This window comes from Sturnus vulgaris, chromosome 1, assembly GCF_052056855.1.
Source record: "Sturnus vulgaris isolate bStuVul1 chromosome 1, bStuVul1.hap1, whole genome shotgun sequence".
Taxonomy (NCBI): domain Eukaryota; kingdom Metazoa; phylum Chordata; class Aves; order Passeriformes; family Sturnidae; genus Sturnus; species Sturnus vulgaris.
Genome location: NC_142243.1, coordinates 119,548,947 through 119,565,996, shown reverse-complemented (window position 1 = coordinate 119,565,996; position 17,050 = coordinate 119,548,947). Strand labels below are relative to the sequence as shown.

Here is a 17,050-nt window from a genome sequence, read left to right as displayed (position 1 = left end):
AAGAAGGAAACCAATGCATTTGATAGTGGATAAAGCCAGGGTCAGTGTCTGATTTGCTGGCGCTTTCCCAGGCACGAGACATGTTTTCCCCTGGGGTCATCAGGTCCAGGCAAGCTGCATTCTTTCTGCCAGGCACTTTGTAATGTGCAATGAACAGTGTCATTTATTTTCATTTCCTCATACTTAATTGCATGCTTCTTGCTTCCAATATTAAGTCAGAAGGCAGGTGGTAGAAGCAGTAAACTAAACTACTCCTAGCTGTCGGAGTTACGGACCATGCTACTCTCCTTTTGAAACAACCCGATTGTTTACCATTCAGCAGAAACTGCTGAACTGAAAAAACACTTGCTTCCATTGCACATTCAATAGAGATTTTTTTCTTTTATTCTGAAAAAACGGAAACCAAAAAATGCTTAGCAAACACAAGCTACTTAAATTTATCAACAATTTATCACAGTAGTAGGAAGAAATAGGTAAAGTTACTGTTTTTTGTAAATGTACAAAATTATATTTAAGGTGTAGATGGATGCCTGCTTTAGCCAAGTAACGCATCAGTAATGATACTTCTGGAATTAATGAATTCAGTAGCTAGTTAAAAATGTAATGATCATGCCTGAATATAGAAATAAGACATTTTTTAGGTATGTAAAATTTACGGTTATTGTATTTGAAATTAAATTATTTCATTCATTGCAGAAGCTAGCATTTATTTAATTTTCACCTCTTATAATTAACAAAATCAAGTTTTATCAAAGACCTCCTTAAAGAACTTACTTAACTTCCCTTCATGATGCACCTGGACGTTATTTCTGATGCATTTTACAGATGGGAATGTCACCTATACAGACAAGTCAGATTTATTAGCATATTTATGTCACTTATTGCATTCATAAGTAGCACTTTATAAGGTACAAGAACTTTTACAAGTAATAGCTTTTGCTACAGATTTGTGTTATTGTTGAAATATTTTGCTGAAACAGATACTGAAATCACTCCATATTGCTGTTAAAAAGGACAAAGGGGAAAAACTAGAGTAACAATAAATATATTCACAAGGCTTTAAAATTACTATATTGTTTTTTCAATATTTATATTTCTTTTATTGATTATATTATTATATTTATTATATTCATAATCCTTTTAAAAAGTAGCACTCCAGTGATTTCTAATTCTACACAAGTGTTTTTATAAGAGGTGCCAGCTATTCCTTCTGAAATTATCTAATAATGTTAAGTCATAAATACAGCATTTCTACAAATACTTGCTTATTTGCATAATAATACAAGTGTTAGTAACATAACCAGCAAAAATTCATTATATCAGAACATGCTCTCCATTTTAGTTTGTAAGTTTTCTATGTACATGTCCTTCTACGCTAATTAATAACTCTAATAGTATACAATTTCCTGTTTATCATAAACATAGTGCTGTTCACTTTCTGTAATACCCTACTAAAAGATTACTGATGCTGCTATCACAGGATAACATATTTCAGCTGCAAGCAATACACAGGCAAGTTCAGGCTCAATCCTGCTAAATTTTTCAGGCAAAATTCTACATGGGAGACTTTACACCTTGGCACTACACCCTCTTGAAGTCAGCGGAGCTCTGAGCTAACGAAGGGCTGCCTTGCTTGCCCAATAAAATAGAATTGTGGAGCTTCATATCAGGAGGATATGAGATATTTAGAAACAGCAGCAACATCACAGCAGGCATATTTTATTAAACCAAAATCCACTCCTAATCTTTTGTGTCTGAAAAAAAGATATAAGCAGGTGGGCAAAAATTAAGTTACATTTTTAACTTTCCCATTACCAGGAAATCTTGACTGAATTTGTTTATTTTCATAAAAAATGTTTTTCTTCATAAAATCCTATGGTTCATCCAGACTATCCTAAACAAACTGAAGATCCAATTATTAAGAAATGAGTTGGCAAAAGTTTAATATTTTGAAAGCTACTGAACTGTCTAAAACATAAAATTTTGATTTTCTTGTATGCCATAGTTTTTAATATAGTTAATTTTATTTCTTTTCAGTGAAAATCAGGTTTGCAGGCATAGGTTCTACAGGTACTCAGGAACCTCACTAGATTTCAAATCATCCATATAGTCCCATGAAAATCAATGGAAGTTAAACATCTTCTGAAAATCCTAATCAGTCTTTTTTCTTTCCATTCTTTAGCATTAAAATCTCATAGGAAATATGATCTTTAAAGCCAGAGTTTTGACCTCATTAAAATACCTATTTCCCAAGTGGCAAGCTAATTTATTCTGCCTTACAATCAGTGGTGAAGGACCAAGAAAACTTGAGGTGGAGTGAGCAATTTGGAGTTGACCACCACTTTCCTATCCAATTGGAAGAACTCAGGGTGATCCCCTTTTTGCCCCTGACCTAGGCACCTGAAATTAGGAGAGATGCATCAGACCTTACAGACTAAAAATAAGTTCTTTTGGATGTATCTTTGAAAAATGGAAGACCTTTTCCACATCATTCTGACCAAAGTTTTTTGTTCCACCTCCCAGCCCCTCTCTTGTGATCTGTACTTTAAGATAAATTAAAGACATACCCTGAAAAAAAATTGGGGAATTCCAATTGAATGCAAGGAAAGCTTTTAAATTCTGAAGAATAAAGGGTTTACAATGTTCCTCTGCCCTCAGGATTCTCTATTGCCAAGTTCTTGGTAGCAGTACTTTTTAATCATTTTGCATTATTGAAGTCCACCCACATAATGAAGAATGAGCATAAGGAGCAATTTCAGTTTTTCCCTACTCCAGTAATGCACTATATAATAACTTTCTGAATATAAAAACATTCCTTTTTTGGTGGGGGAGGGGGGTAGAGGGAGAGTGGAGGAGAGGGGACTGGAGAATCTACCACTTAATAGAATTCCTGTCATCCAGCTTAGCTAGCAAAATTTCTTAACAAGTCCTGGGGAGACCTAGGCACACGAAAGAAATGACATAGGAAAGCCAGTGCACTCAGGTGAAACTGGAAATATCAAAGTGAAGGGACTATTAAAAGTCTTTATTTTATACAAGTATATTACATTTATCATGCATAGGAGAACAGGCTTCCGGCCACCAAAGAGTCACAAGACACAGTCTTACTTTAAGCACCGTTTTCATAATCCAAAGGGGAACGAGTCTTTCCTTACACCTCACACAGGCTTTCCTCCCAAAGACAGCCAGATGCAGAAGTATTTTCCAGCTCCTGTCCTGCCGAAAATTTCATTAGGAGAGACAGAGAAAGTAAGATGGTAGCAAGACGAGTGATGTGGATAATAGCCTGCAGCAGGAGACACCCAGGATCCATCATTTGATTAAAAAATAAAACAGTAAACTTTTCAAAATTAAATGCCTTATACATATAAAACGCCTTATATATATATAAAAGACAACTAAGTCTCCCTTTACTTTAGCAGTCCCTTATCCTTGCATACTCAGTAAACCATTAGTTGGGAAGTTTCTGAAGTGGGAATGCTGGAAGGCAAAATTTCCACACATATAATTGATAGACCACTAACAGCTACTAGTTAAGTTATATAGGTTAGTTGGGGAAAAGAATGCTTACTTTGAGAATTCCAGTAGGGCTTTAATGTAAAAGACCATGCTGCTCTGCATGGTTAATGCATGTTTAATGTATTTGCTATCCAAAAAAGACGTCTCTGTACTGCAGACATTGATAACTCAGGATTAAAATGCTCCTGGCCTTATCCTGTGTGGTTACTGTGCTGCAAAGAGAGAGAAAGGACAGCAACACACACGGACCTCTTTTGGGGGAAAAAAGGCCAACTTTATTGTACGGACAGCCCGTATTTAAAGTGTGTTACATGCAGCTAGGACAGGACAGTAGTTCATTGGACAATTGGGAAAAACATCCTTGGGACAGTACCTCAGGATGTATCCCATGGGAAAGACACCAGGTGTTAATTTTTATTATGAATTCCACTCTGTTTTTCACCATGTTATGGACCTGAGAGTCAGGAGAAATCAGGCCTGAAAAGAATTTCCAAGCTGTAATTCCCTAGCTCTCTAAATGTGTGTGTCCACAATCCTGCAGCTGATCTGGGGTATTTTGAAATTAGGCAAGATAAGTACTCACAGTACTAAGCATAAAAATCTGCCTGTAGACTCCAGCCTGACATATTTTTGGAAATTAAGGATCTTTCCCAAAGGACTGCACTGTTTGTATTTTTAAAGTCAGTCAAAAGCGTTGATTTTTGCAGACTCAAGACCAAAGTCCTCACTGAAAAAATCATACCATTTAGAAAAATTATGATCCTCCAAAGATATATTTATTGGACTTCAGCCAAGAAGACTGCTGAATATAATTACAGCACTAGCAGTGACATGTTGGCCCAGCTGCAACACAGAGTGCTTTGGGCTAATAGAACCAAACCATAAAAAAAAAAATCAAAAGTGCAAAATCCACTTCCTTATACCTTTGTGGGATACACCCCTTTTTTGGCTGCCATTGTGCTACCGCATTTGGAAGCATCCAGAAGTGTTTGAGGGCTGACTGTAACTAAAAGTATCTCAAACTTTAAAAGAGACATCTAGTATTTAGATGAATATTAAATACATTTCCTGTTGCCATTTAAAGAACATTCAGTGTGTAGTCTTGCAGATCACTCATTCAGAGGTCATGTCTATGTATCTACAAATTTCTAAACTGCAGTGTTTGTTTTTCGTCTACCCAGATGAACACCCCAAAAAATACCACTTACCCTTTGACATGATAAATGACTCTGTGGGGATTTTATTGCTGAGATGCAAAACTCTGGAGAGTCATGCAATCATGCAATCTAATTAGTCTTTTAGACAGTGAAACATCTTTCAGGGGAGAGACACTTTCCAAATAATATTATCAGGATTGTCTTTTCCCTACCTCTCCCCTAAATTGTCTCCATAGACATAGATGTGCAGAAATACACTGGCATATACTATCCAAATAGCTGTCCTGGATCAGATCATTTCTGCTTAGACAGACCATTATTTTTTGCTGAATTTCATTTAGAAAGGCTTTTTGAGTCGTAGACAGAATCTTTACAGAGTGCACATTGAGGAGTACATGTTGAAAATGAAGAGAAAAATATTTGTAAGTTCTGTCATTCCCTATACTCCATTTCAATTTCATTTTTTATGAAGGCATCTGAAAACAGTGGAGAATCTAGTTTGAACCTTTATCTTTATTTCAGTTTTCTCATGTCAAATTATAAAAGGCAGATCCCAATTCTTTGGGTACTGCAATTTAATTTACCTCCAAAGATGCATTTTTTTTCCTACTTTTTGTTGTATAGCTACTCAGCTGAAATTGCTCAGTCATAATGAAAACACACTTACTGCATTCCAAATGCTTGCACGAGTATGCATTTGGGAAACAGTTTCCTTTTATTTAAAGTTATCTGCAAGGAAAAATACTGGTAAAATCTACCATTCTTGAGAGAGTATTCAGAAAAAGTTAAGCAGTTTTTAAAAAATATATATTCCAGGTGACTATTCTATTGACCTCTAATTTGAGTAACTCTAGTGTAATGCTGATGTCTAATTTTTCCATCATTTCTGCTCAGGATTTTCCCCTCCCCTCTTATGGAGGCTTACAAGAGCACCATGCAGTTTCACAAGAGGGCTGGATATGTTAACTCATCCTTAAATTTCTTACCCTTGCTCCTACCAAATGGATTGCAAATTAGATAAAGTAACTACTTTTTTAATATTATGATACAGAACACATTACAAGCCATTCACTCATTAGAAAAGAGTATGACTTTCTTGAGCTGCATTGTAAGAGCCAAATGTTTACAAAACTACAAAATAACGTGTTTATTCTGTTTGAGGTACTTAATTCTTAAATTTTCTCATTCATTCATGCCTAACAGAAAAACTAGCTTATTGCAAACTCAGTCAGAAGAAACAATTGAAAAATAATTACACTGTAGCAAAGGCCTAAAATTCTTAAATATTGATGAACCTTCCAAAAAGTTACAATGAATTTCTCAATTTTCTTTTTTCTTTACCCCCTCTAAACCCTTTCTTCAGAATTGCAAGTTCTTTTATAGCAAAATATGTCTGCTGAATGGAAGCAACCACTTATTCCCTTTCAACACCTTTGCAAGCTAAATTATACTGAGGGTAAGTACACTTATTAAAACACATCTATTGAACAAAATTTGGATGAAGTATTTTTTGGTAATCTTTAAGGTTACATAACTACAAAAGATAATGTTAGCAAATGAAACATACACTTGGCTAATTAACGCACGCAATTAAAATATGCAATTGTTTTTTCATTCCCATTTAGGTATCTATTCAAAAAAGCACTTAAGAATATCCTGCTCTTTAATGTGCCTACTGTACTCCTCTAGGCATATGAGCATCCAAATATTTAAGGATGCACTTAGGCATGTATTTAAGAGGTCTGCTGAAACCAGATGTTAGTCTAGAAAAGCATGCAAAGGAGGGCACTCATTCCCCTTAGACTGAAGAATCTATTAAAAATGCTTCTGAATCAAAAAGAAGCAGAGTGAAACAGAGTAAATGTTCATCCCAACTGAAAGGAAAAGCAGGAAATGCTCTCAGAGGCTAACAAAACCTGCTGTTTCTATCACAGAGTCCAAAGAAGTAAAACAAAGTAAGGAGTAAATACAGAAATTTACAACACTTGCTGCAAAACCCTCTTCAGAGTTTCTTGAAATCAGTGATTAAGATCTCCCTAAGTGAAGAGGACAGAAAAAGCTGTCATTACACTAGGTGGTATCACAACTAACTTCTACATAATTAAAGCCTTTTTTCATATTCACTTTGTTACTTAGAAGATTGTCTGCTTAGTAAACTCATAATGCAGTATAGACTGTTTGTTCATAGTTTTGCTTTTTTCACTACCACAACACCATAGCAACCTAAACACCAAGTATTTATGTTCTTTCTCAAACACTGCAAGTTATTTTATGAAAAATTTTATGCAAATTGGGCAATATGTTGACTCATTCTGTTTGTCTCTCTTATATGTATCTCTAAGGCATCTATCACCATGGTGCCTAAATGCTGTGGTACCATAGTATTTGCCAGATTTCTTGCATCATAAAAGTGGTATCATCATTTTTGCCCACTTCTGTATAGCCTTTTTATATAAACTCTAAGGAGTATCAGCTAGGACAGAACAGTCATGGATTAAACGCAGAGATGATTTCTGCTGTAATAAACAGAAATCAGTAGTAAAACTAATCATCCTTATTGTTTCCTTCAGTCTTCATTTACTCAGAAAATACAGTCACTGCTAGTAGAAGGTGCTCTTTTGATGAAGGCTTCTCTGATTTCAAAAATCCTGGACTCTACTTAAAATCACTTGCATTCCACCTCCAAACCAGCTCTTATAACCCACAGCTGCCCACAAAACACTGCACTGTCCTAACACTTTTTTGAAGTACATAATTCAACTTATTTCCCTCCTTAGAACTCATTCAGAGTGCATCATCCTCTAAAACATACAGCAATCATTTTCGCTCCAGACCAATGTCATCCTACAAAGAAGTTGTGTTATTTTGAGACCCAACCTGTGTAAACAATCCTGCAGACCTTCCATGTTACTACAAAACAGATGACGGATGAGAAACAGTGACAGTTGTAAAGATACACCTTCTGCTGATGGTAAAAGTTAAGACCTCTTTTTCCCCTCCTCCTCCTTTAATAGCAGTCACATGGAGAACACAGGAAACTGCAAATAAACTTTATATTTGAAAAAAACTAACATGGGCCAAAACATTGTGATGGTGTATTTGGCTCAACTTAAAATAGAATGATTTTTCTCCCAAAATATTAAATGGAAAAAATATAACAAGGAAGAAGTGAAATGGAAAATTGCTAAAGCTGGAGAACATTACACAGAAAAAAAAAGCAGCATTTTTTCTAACAGCTCTGAGATTACATGAGAAAGAGAGAAAGGATGTGGAGGAGGGGGAGAGAGAGGGAGAGGTAAGACAAGGGAACATGACGCAGACTGAAAACAAAATAAAAATAATTATTATGGAAAGAATAAAGAAATTAAGAGAGAGCATAAAATCAACAGAGGCACATTCAAGACCTTAAATATTCTGCAGAGTAGGTTTTCCATAAAAAACTTAAATGTTATTGGACTGCTCGTCATTTATAAAACTGGATTTTTTGTACTTCATCATGCCATGGGCCAGACTGCTTCCAGTTCTCTTACCTACAGCATGTTTTACTCTGTGGAGTTTATCTTACTCTCTGCAATTCTACATCATAGTTAAGATATAATTCTTAGCCAGTGTTTTAATTTAAAACCTTTTTTTAAACCATTGATAAGATAGGGTTATTATTGGAAGGCATGTGCCTCCAAACAGAAAAATGTCTCACTTTTTAGTTGTTCTCAAGAATGGCAACAAAGTTTGACAGCTGACATTTGGGGAAGCAAAAAGAGCTTGAAATACTACATTAATATAGTGTATTTTTTCTTTCTTAATGCAACATATACAGGGACATTGTAAAAATAAAATACCCTCCTCTAAATTTAATATCCAGATTCTTCATTGATAATGACGCTTTAGCACCAATGAAATGTACTGTATTTTTAGCACATCTAAACTCATATGAAAGTGATGATTTATATATATATACAGCACCTTACATCTTCAAAGAGTTTGTAAATAGCAACATCTTCATTCTCATCCTATTTCACTAATGCAAAATGTAAGACTTGGCATCAGAAATACGTAAAACAAGAAAATTTAGATTTTTAAAGTACAACTGATATTAGAGAGATCTAAAATTTCCACTGATATATGAGAAACTTTGCCTAGATAAAAACTAGGTCTCTGTAAATTTCCACTCTGTGGAGGTGGGCACAGGCATGAAACGTGTTCCTTTGCAGAAAATAAGTGATCATCACCATTTTTTTCACTATTACAAAATTTTTTGTTGACTGAATGTTCACAACCTCTGCCTCCCAAGGCATCAAATAATATCACTGATCAGACATAAATGAATCAGTCAAACCTGTTCAGCTCATAACCAACCCTTTTTCTATGTTCTAGAAATGAGTGGTTGTATTTCTGTATAGCCTGTGGCTATACATATAGCCATATAGCTAAGGCATAGCTTAAAATCCTGCCACATCATATAGGTTTATATGACTGCATAGGCTGTATTTCAATACATTTTTGAAATTACTTAATTTGATGTATCTTCTTGCAGCTGGCCTACTGAATTTCAAGATTGCTAGCACAGCCAGTTGCTATGAGAGTTCAACCCTTTTGTACAAATGCCTGAAAACACTGTGACTGCTGTTAAATTCCTGGACAGATTAAATGAAGCTCACCTCCCTCTAGATCTGAAACCTCTTCAAGCTGCTTTTTTAAAGCCACATAACAAGTGTTTTGTCCTTACATTACCGTTCCACTTTTTCTTCCCTGTCTTAAAGGAATTTTCATTCTTTTAGTTCTCATGGGAAATTGTGTTAAAATTCAGGAACCTGACCTTAGGTTGCATTGAATATTCCCATTGACTTTAGGCCATAAAAAAGGAAAACTGTGAAAAAGAGTTATATTCTGTCAGGAAGAATATGGCTCCAAATGCTGGAATCATCCTGACAGCTCTATTTCAGAAGTTAGCCAAGGAGAAAAAAGGGGCCAGACATCTTTAAAATTACACATACCTCACACACATGTATACACATACAAAGCATAAAGGAGAAGAGAAAAGAAAACCTGGAAAGAAACCCTGCCAATTTATCAAGTGGCAGACGAATTATCCCCAATACTTTCATAGAAGCAGCAGCCACCTCATTTTAAGGTGAAATTTTATTTCAATCTCAGCTGCAGCATAATCTCAGATCCATACATCCACATTTCCTTCCTTCCCCCTCGTTTCCCCTCACAGTCCCCCTGATCCCTTCCCAACTGCCTTTCAACATGCTGAGTAACTGAGGCATCACTTCCTCTCCAGTACCACAGGTTTCAAGGGTCTGTCTAGGTAGGAATTGCAGGAAGAAGAACTGGATTGATAAAAAAAAAAAAAGTAAAAAATTTATTTTTGAAAATGAATTTTCATCCCAGTTGAGGCTTATGAACTGTACATACTTTTTGATAATTTTTTTATGTGTTTCAGAGTATTTTCAATATTCTCCCCACCAAAGAACATTATAGAGAAAACGAATGGAGTTATATGGAAAAAAATTGCAAAACTGGATCTATGCGGGGTGTCTAGCTCTTACTATTGTTTCCACTCAATATCTACTGTTTATTTTTCCTGCATGATGGCTCTGCTTCAAGCTCTCTGGAAATTACACTACACAGACAGTCCCTGGGGGAAAAAAAAAAAAAAAGCATTGGAATTTTCCAGTGTTTGGTCTTCCCTAATACCAGAAGCACATTTCACCTCTGAGTTTAGCAAGCAGACTTTTAGGTGCTGCTTCATTATTGGCTTAAGCTACCCTAAGTATGGAGTGTGCCAAGAAGCAGGCCCACTCACTACCTTCCTCCCTCTCCTCGTCTCAGACTTAGGTAAATATTCCTCTTGTTTCATCATCAGTTCTCATGCTGCCTCAGAGTCAGCCAAACCAAAAATACCAAAATGATCCACCTGAGATCTGAGCCACACACTAATTTTCAGATGGTTCCTGACACAGCTGACCTTGAAGCCTTGAAGCTCATTCTCCCTAGGGAGACAGCAGAATATGCAGCTGGAGCAGGAAGGAAAAGAGAGCTGTACCACCATCTTCAGCAGCAGTACAGATTTAAATTTGCTGAAGCTTACTGCAAAACTACAGCTTCTTTATGCAAGGAACAACTCCCAAAAGAACTAAACTGTACAAAAGAAAAAAGCAGACCTTGACCCTTGATTTTAGTGTTTAAGGAAGACAAGAAAATACAGATTCTCCTGAATCAGAAATGCCAGATGGCAGAGTCATATTTGAGTATGTTTCCAAAGCAGAACTAGTAATAACACCCTACACCTGGATGCTGTGCCTGCACTAACACCTGACTTACTAGCAATGCTAGTAATTATGGGAGCATATCCCTTAAGCTGTGTGTGAAAACATGTACCTCAACAAATTTCTTTCCAATAGGTTAAGGGAGAAATTGTCTGGCCTTTTTGGGTGTGCATGGAGAGCACTTTGAGAAGCTGCTGGAAGACACACAATAATACACATGGGCTGCAGTCCCAGCTTTCAGCAGTAGTGGTCCCATGAGACTGATTGTATTAACACTGCTGGTTTATACTTTTGATGACTAGTCAGCTCAAGTTTACTGCTCTCCAATGTTTGAGTTGGAATGTTAGGAAACTGCCTCTATTAAAATTTGAATAACCACCACAGCACATTCAAATATAAGAAATGCCTTTATACCACCTGAGACAGGCAAAAAGCTAGGGAAGCAAGGCAAACACAAACCTGGTCCAGCCTGATTCTGTCGCCTTGTGCCAGTGGGCTGGTTTGCTTCCGGGGCAGGAGGAAAGCAGTCAACTGCCCTTGTGCAATTCAACACCACAAGAATATCTTAGTTTGATGCAGAACTATCCAGAGAACCTGAAATGCAGAAATACTTCCAGTTTTAATAGCTGACAACAGAAACTCTACATATTCCATTTATATTTCTGCTATGATACTTCAGATGATCTTACCCTGGAACACTTGTGTCTGGTGACTAATTACATAAGAATTGTTCATTTTTGTCTTTACTATCCCAGAAGTATGTTCAAAAAGTTAGTCCTCTATCTGTGCCACACTTCTGAAAGAGAAAAACAAAAAGGCATAGAAGCCTGGGGATTTGATGAGTTTCTTCCAAGATATTTAATTGCTATTACAGCCAGAAATATGTAATACACTATAACATAATTTTCTTTTTGAGGGTAAAACTTGGATTAAATACTACCACAAATTCCACGTGATAGCAAAGTAATCTCAGGAGTTTTAAAAAACAGAACATGGTATGCTAGACTTCCACTGGTTATTTGTGGTTCACTTTATAAATTTTGGGCACAGAATCAAACTTTAACATTCTACATAGAAAACCAGAATCTTTCTGAAAGATCTTTTACAAATCAGCAAGACTGGAAACAATTTGATAGAAGACTTACTGTGCATGCTCTTTCAGCCATTTCACTAGAAACTTATTTTAGAATTCTCGGAGGTAGAGATAAACCACAGCTAAGAGACAGTTATTAAATCTTCTTTATACATTCTGTATGAAGTGTATTAAACTACAAAAAATACTATATTCAAATAAGGTTAAGGGTCTGACTTAAACCCACATAGACACAGAAATTCAGGAATATTGTGTCTTCCTACCCTTTACTCTCTTCTGTGTGACGAGGCATTGTAGCAAAAATGACTTGTGCTTAGACTCCTTAAACCTCTTTTTTATGGGAGTGGTTTAAGGAATTTCTTCGTAAAGGTACTTTCTCTTTAAAGGTACTTTCTATTTTAAGTTTATTTCAGTTTGTATCCTCTTTGTGGGTTGAATTCTGCCCTGGACAGTCTGGTTTGTTTGGGTTTTTTTTTGTTGTTGTTGATGTTTTGGGGGGGTTTTTTTGTTTTGTTTGTTTGATTTCTTTTTTATAATAATTTCATGTTAAAAAAAAATATTCTAGAAACACGGAAGTGAGAAAAGTGAAGCAAAAGTATGTATGTATTATTCTTGGCAACCAGATATTCCTACTTTTATTTTTTAACACATACCTTACAAATCACGCTCACAAGAGACAGGCAGGCAGATGTAGGACATGCATGACTCTCAGCAAGTGCAAGCACATGCTTCAGCTCTCTCCCTTCCCCCCATGCAGTTCCACTTATACATATGTAAATACCTATATTTCTCCAGTGAACTAAATAGGAACCTTGCAGTTGACACTGCGAGACTTTGTACCACAAAATGACTTGGGGCCTTCTTCCACGATGGACTTTTTCCCTTTTTCCTGAATACAGCAATGACCAGTGGAGGTCACACTTTATTCAAAAGAAAGTAAGATGCTTGCAGATCCTCCTTCCAGGGGGCTGTCAGCCTTGAAACCACCTCCTACACTTTGGTACAGTAGTTTGGGTCTGCTGACCTCTTGGGCAAATTGCAAAGTTTGTCTTCTCAAGATAACTTCAAAGCAGGGAAATTCTACTGTGAGGAGGGGGAGGGGTATCTTAGGAGGATGGCGGGGTTTTTTTTCCTATAGTCTACGACTGTGAACAAGTCTGAGGCTCTTTTCATTCTCTTTTTTAAAAATTATTCTTTGTTTTTACTTATTGTCAGTATACTATGCAGTCAGGCAACTGTCTCCACACAGCTATTATAAATCTGTAATATACGTATTCAACAAATTGTTAGAAACTTGATAATTTCAAATGTGGTCTGGGAGTATCTCTCCATATGTTTCATAGCATCTGATAAATATGGATATTGAACTCTGTTATACTTACACGTGCTGCTGAAGAGTCCATTTTTAAAGATGAACAGCCAACACAGACTATGGTACTCCTGCCAACTGCTAAAAAAATAGGAAATGGCCATTCCAATAAGAAAACAGTGTTGATTACATTCTGGTAACCAGAGTAAAGGGAGATGATTTGGAGGACACCCACAAACATTAATCTTTGCAGTCTGACTGTGATAAAAGAAAACCATTCAAAATCCTCAAATAATCTCAACAAAATTGTGTAAGACTATAAAATAATACCAGTGATGTAGATTTATCTTAAGATACCATAGAACAAGACACAGGGGATTGAGAGAAATTCCTTAAACAGATAATACTTGACAATAGTAGACAATCTCTGTTAAAGAGTAGGAGAAAAGGAAAGCAGTAGCCTTGACCCAGAAAAAGTATTTCTGCCTTATACAGCATAAAAGATAGACATTCAAGAAAAGCTCATCCATGAGAAATGGTGATCTCCTATTGCTGCCAAGGTCAGTCAGACCCGTAGTAATATGTTCTGTGAATGCTGACTTCATCACTTACAATTTTCCAAGGACTTCCTTAACATCCTTAGCTTTTTTATTTTTATTGTGGAACAAAGCTATGACAAGAAACTGTCAAACTAGAAAGCCCAGTAAAGGAAGACAGAGAGTTTTTATTAGACTTGAGTGACAGCTCCATTGAGTAAAAACCCCGTAAGTTATAAGGAAGGGGATCTGAAGTTCCTGGAGATCCACCAGAAAAATGCTAAAATCTCAGCAAGGAAGGATATTTTGTTCTCAAGACAGCAATCCCAACAGTTTATCATGCCTCTTAAAAACTGACTGCAGATGACTTGCGGATGGTATACCTGTATCACTCTATGAAGTGTGAATGGGATGGGATTTATTTGCTACAATAGGAAGCTCTAATGAAAACTCCCAACATACTTTTACTATACCTCAGTCACAACCTTTTGCACTTGAAATGCCCACTGTGCCCCTTGTGTGGTACTTTTCTAATGGCAATCATAAATCACTAAGGAAAAATAAATTCAAGCAAGTCGTTTTACTTTCTCTAGTTAAAAAATAAAATGAGATAATAGATAAACTGTAATACCTTCTAGCCCTATTTTTTTTTTTTACTCTGTGAACTTTACTATACTTATATGCACTCAGAGACAATAGAGTTTAGACCTTTCTCTCTATTAACATCTATAATTCTGAGCTTGAAGTACTAATTAAACTCATAAAAGAATGTACAAAGATTACTTTTTTACCCCACTACTCTGGGGTGGGACCCTCATGTTGAAACACCTACCTTGCCTGGAGATTAAAGAAACATCCCTCTCTTCATAGAGACCTTGTGAATATAAACAAAAATGAACATTTTCTCTAGCAAAAGACATCTGAAACAGAAGAGGTTTTAAGTAAGCCTGTAATGATCCTCTCATGTCAGGAGAAGTCATGCAGAGGCAATTCAGCTCTGTTTGCGGGTTTATCAAATAGGATAATGATGACACCACTGTTCTGAATTGAAAACTGATTAATCACCTGCTTGGTATCTTTCTTGCAGATGAGAATTCCCTGTTGAATGCTATGGATAAACTGGTGATACAGACTATTCCTTCCTCTGCTTGTGATCAGTCCTCTGTTCTGTCTTTTCCTTCTCCTGACTATTCAGCTGACATATTCATATGCACATTTGTAAAATACCTGCAAATACAGATGGGTATTTTTAATGGTATCAACCATTAATATAGATTCATTCTCAAGACATCTCTATATGATGCAGTCTCCAGATAATATTTATACAACTTATATGAATCCTCAATTTTTGGAGGAGAAACCAAAATGCCTTTAGACAGCTTTTTAAACTTCAAAATAAACTGCTGAAAACACAGCTTTCCTTTTTAAAAAAATCTAAGTTTCTGAAGTTCCAATACAGGCCTCCAGCACGCTTCAGAAAAAAAACAGCATGAAACCAAAAATTCCTGATCCCTTATACTTCTGGATGTTTCGTGATTGATTTAACAAGATAAGTGGAAGAGTGGAAAATTGGCAACCTTAGCAGTTGAGTATATCTTGCAATTGAGAACTAGCATATATCACACTGTGATGTATTATTGAGTCCTCCTGCATACCACGTGGACAATGTAGCTCATATAAAATCCTAGATAGGACAGAAAACACAGGAAGAGAATAAAAGGAACTTCATTTTTCCCCTTGTTTCTATGACCATAAGAAATAGCCCAGTAAAATGTTTTCTTTTGAGACCAGCCTACCTTCCCTTCCTGCAAGGCCACATTTAATATGGTAACTTGAATTGAACCAGCTGGCAGTGTCTTTGAAACATATGGGAATGGATCAAAGCTGCAAATATGCAAGGTGAGTTTTACATTTTTATATTTCTTTCATGGTAATTTAAGTTCTTGATTCTTTGAGATATTTTTGCTTAATTCCTACTGTGGGCAATGGCAGATGACTTGTAAGAACCTTTTCCAAGATGGAAAACACAGTTGAGCTTCAACCCATATGCCAATTCCTCCTCTAGTGTTAATCAGGCTGTGTATCATTTGTTTGGACTGAGGAGATATGGCAAAACTCAGGTTTTCTCTTTTCTTTGTAGCAAAGGGAAGTCAGAAGCTTTCTTTAACTTTTAGAAGTGATTTGTACTTCCTTATAGAGAACAATTTATTTTCATACAAGTGTAACAATTTGGGGCCCATCATTTTCCCCCACAAACAAATTAAACAGGACAGGAGCAATGGCTAAAATAATAAAATAGCTAGCTCTTTCATTACACATTTGATAACACTTTGACACACTATTAGGTAGCCTTACAAACTATTTAAATACTCTGAAATATATATTATACCTAGTAAGCTTTGATACCATACTGAAGATTTTTTTTTCACAATGATTTATCTTCACTTATAAATGCACACAGAGAATGTCAACACTTAAAATGAATACATTTCTTAAAGTATTTGAGTTAATTCTGATGAAACAACCAGATTAATTACATTGTTTAAAATATTCTGCAATCTTAATATCATTATTGTTTGCATCTTCCCAGATCCAAGTGTCATATCCAGTTTATGAACATGAAACAGGACATCCACACAAAAGCAACAGACCCTTCATCCTATTATTATTTAATTAACTACTATCTAGAAAATGATGGGCATTGACCTTTGTTATGAAAGGTAAACAGTCCTGTGAATTAGTTAGTAAATCAAAAATTTCAGCAGGAGGGATTTTCTCAGCAAAATCTCACTGGTCTCCTTTTAGCTTATCTGTACCTCCCGGCTACTAAAGTACAGCTCACAAAGCAAGAAGCTAAATGATTTCCCAATCCAACTCTTTTTAAAAATATGCAGGAGAAGACTTTTCTTTAAAGAAGAGCCAGCCTCATGAAGAGATTCCTGTGGTGCCTAGCCTATGTATAATAAATACTAAGCCATCATCACAGTCTCACATTTCCTTCTTTCTAGGAAAATCAAGAAGTCTGCTCTTTATAATAGATGATCAGATGTCTAGGGCTCCCAAATAAAACTAAGAGTGAGATTTAAATGTGGGAGATTTAAACAAAAAGATGTTGGACTATTCTTTTTTTAAACTAAAATACTTTCTTTCTCTTTGGCTGAGGA

General features: G+C 36.0%; 1 long non-coding RNA gene across 4 annotated transcripts in view; it reads right to left on the bottom strand.

Annotated features, from left to right (window-relative positions):
- LOC148225457 (uncharacterized) overlaps nt 1-17,050 on the bottom strand; it is a 135,324-nt gene that overhangs the window by 113,849 nt on the left and 4,425 nt on the right. The window contains exons 2-7 of one of the 4 annotated variants that reach the window (XR_015807465.1): nt 14,952-15,113; nt 14,719-14,806; nt 13,424-13,491; nt 11,638-11,744; nt 11,408-11,542; nt 3,109-3,286 (exon numbers count right to left, since the gene is read on the bottom strand). This is a non-coding gene — a long non-coding RNA (uncharacterized LOC148225457). Of the gene's footprint in view, nt 1-2,984; nt 3,287-11,407; nt 11,543-11,637; nt 11,745-13,423; nt 13,492-14,718; nt 14,807-14,951; nt 15,114-17,050 lie in introns of those variants that run through there. The other 3 variants (XR_015807466.1, XR_015807463.1, XR_015807464.1) reach the window with 3 other exon arrangements.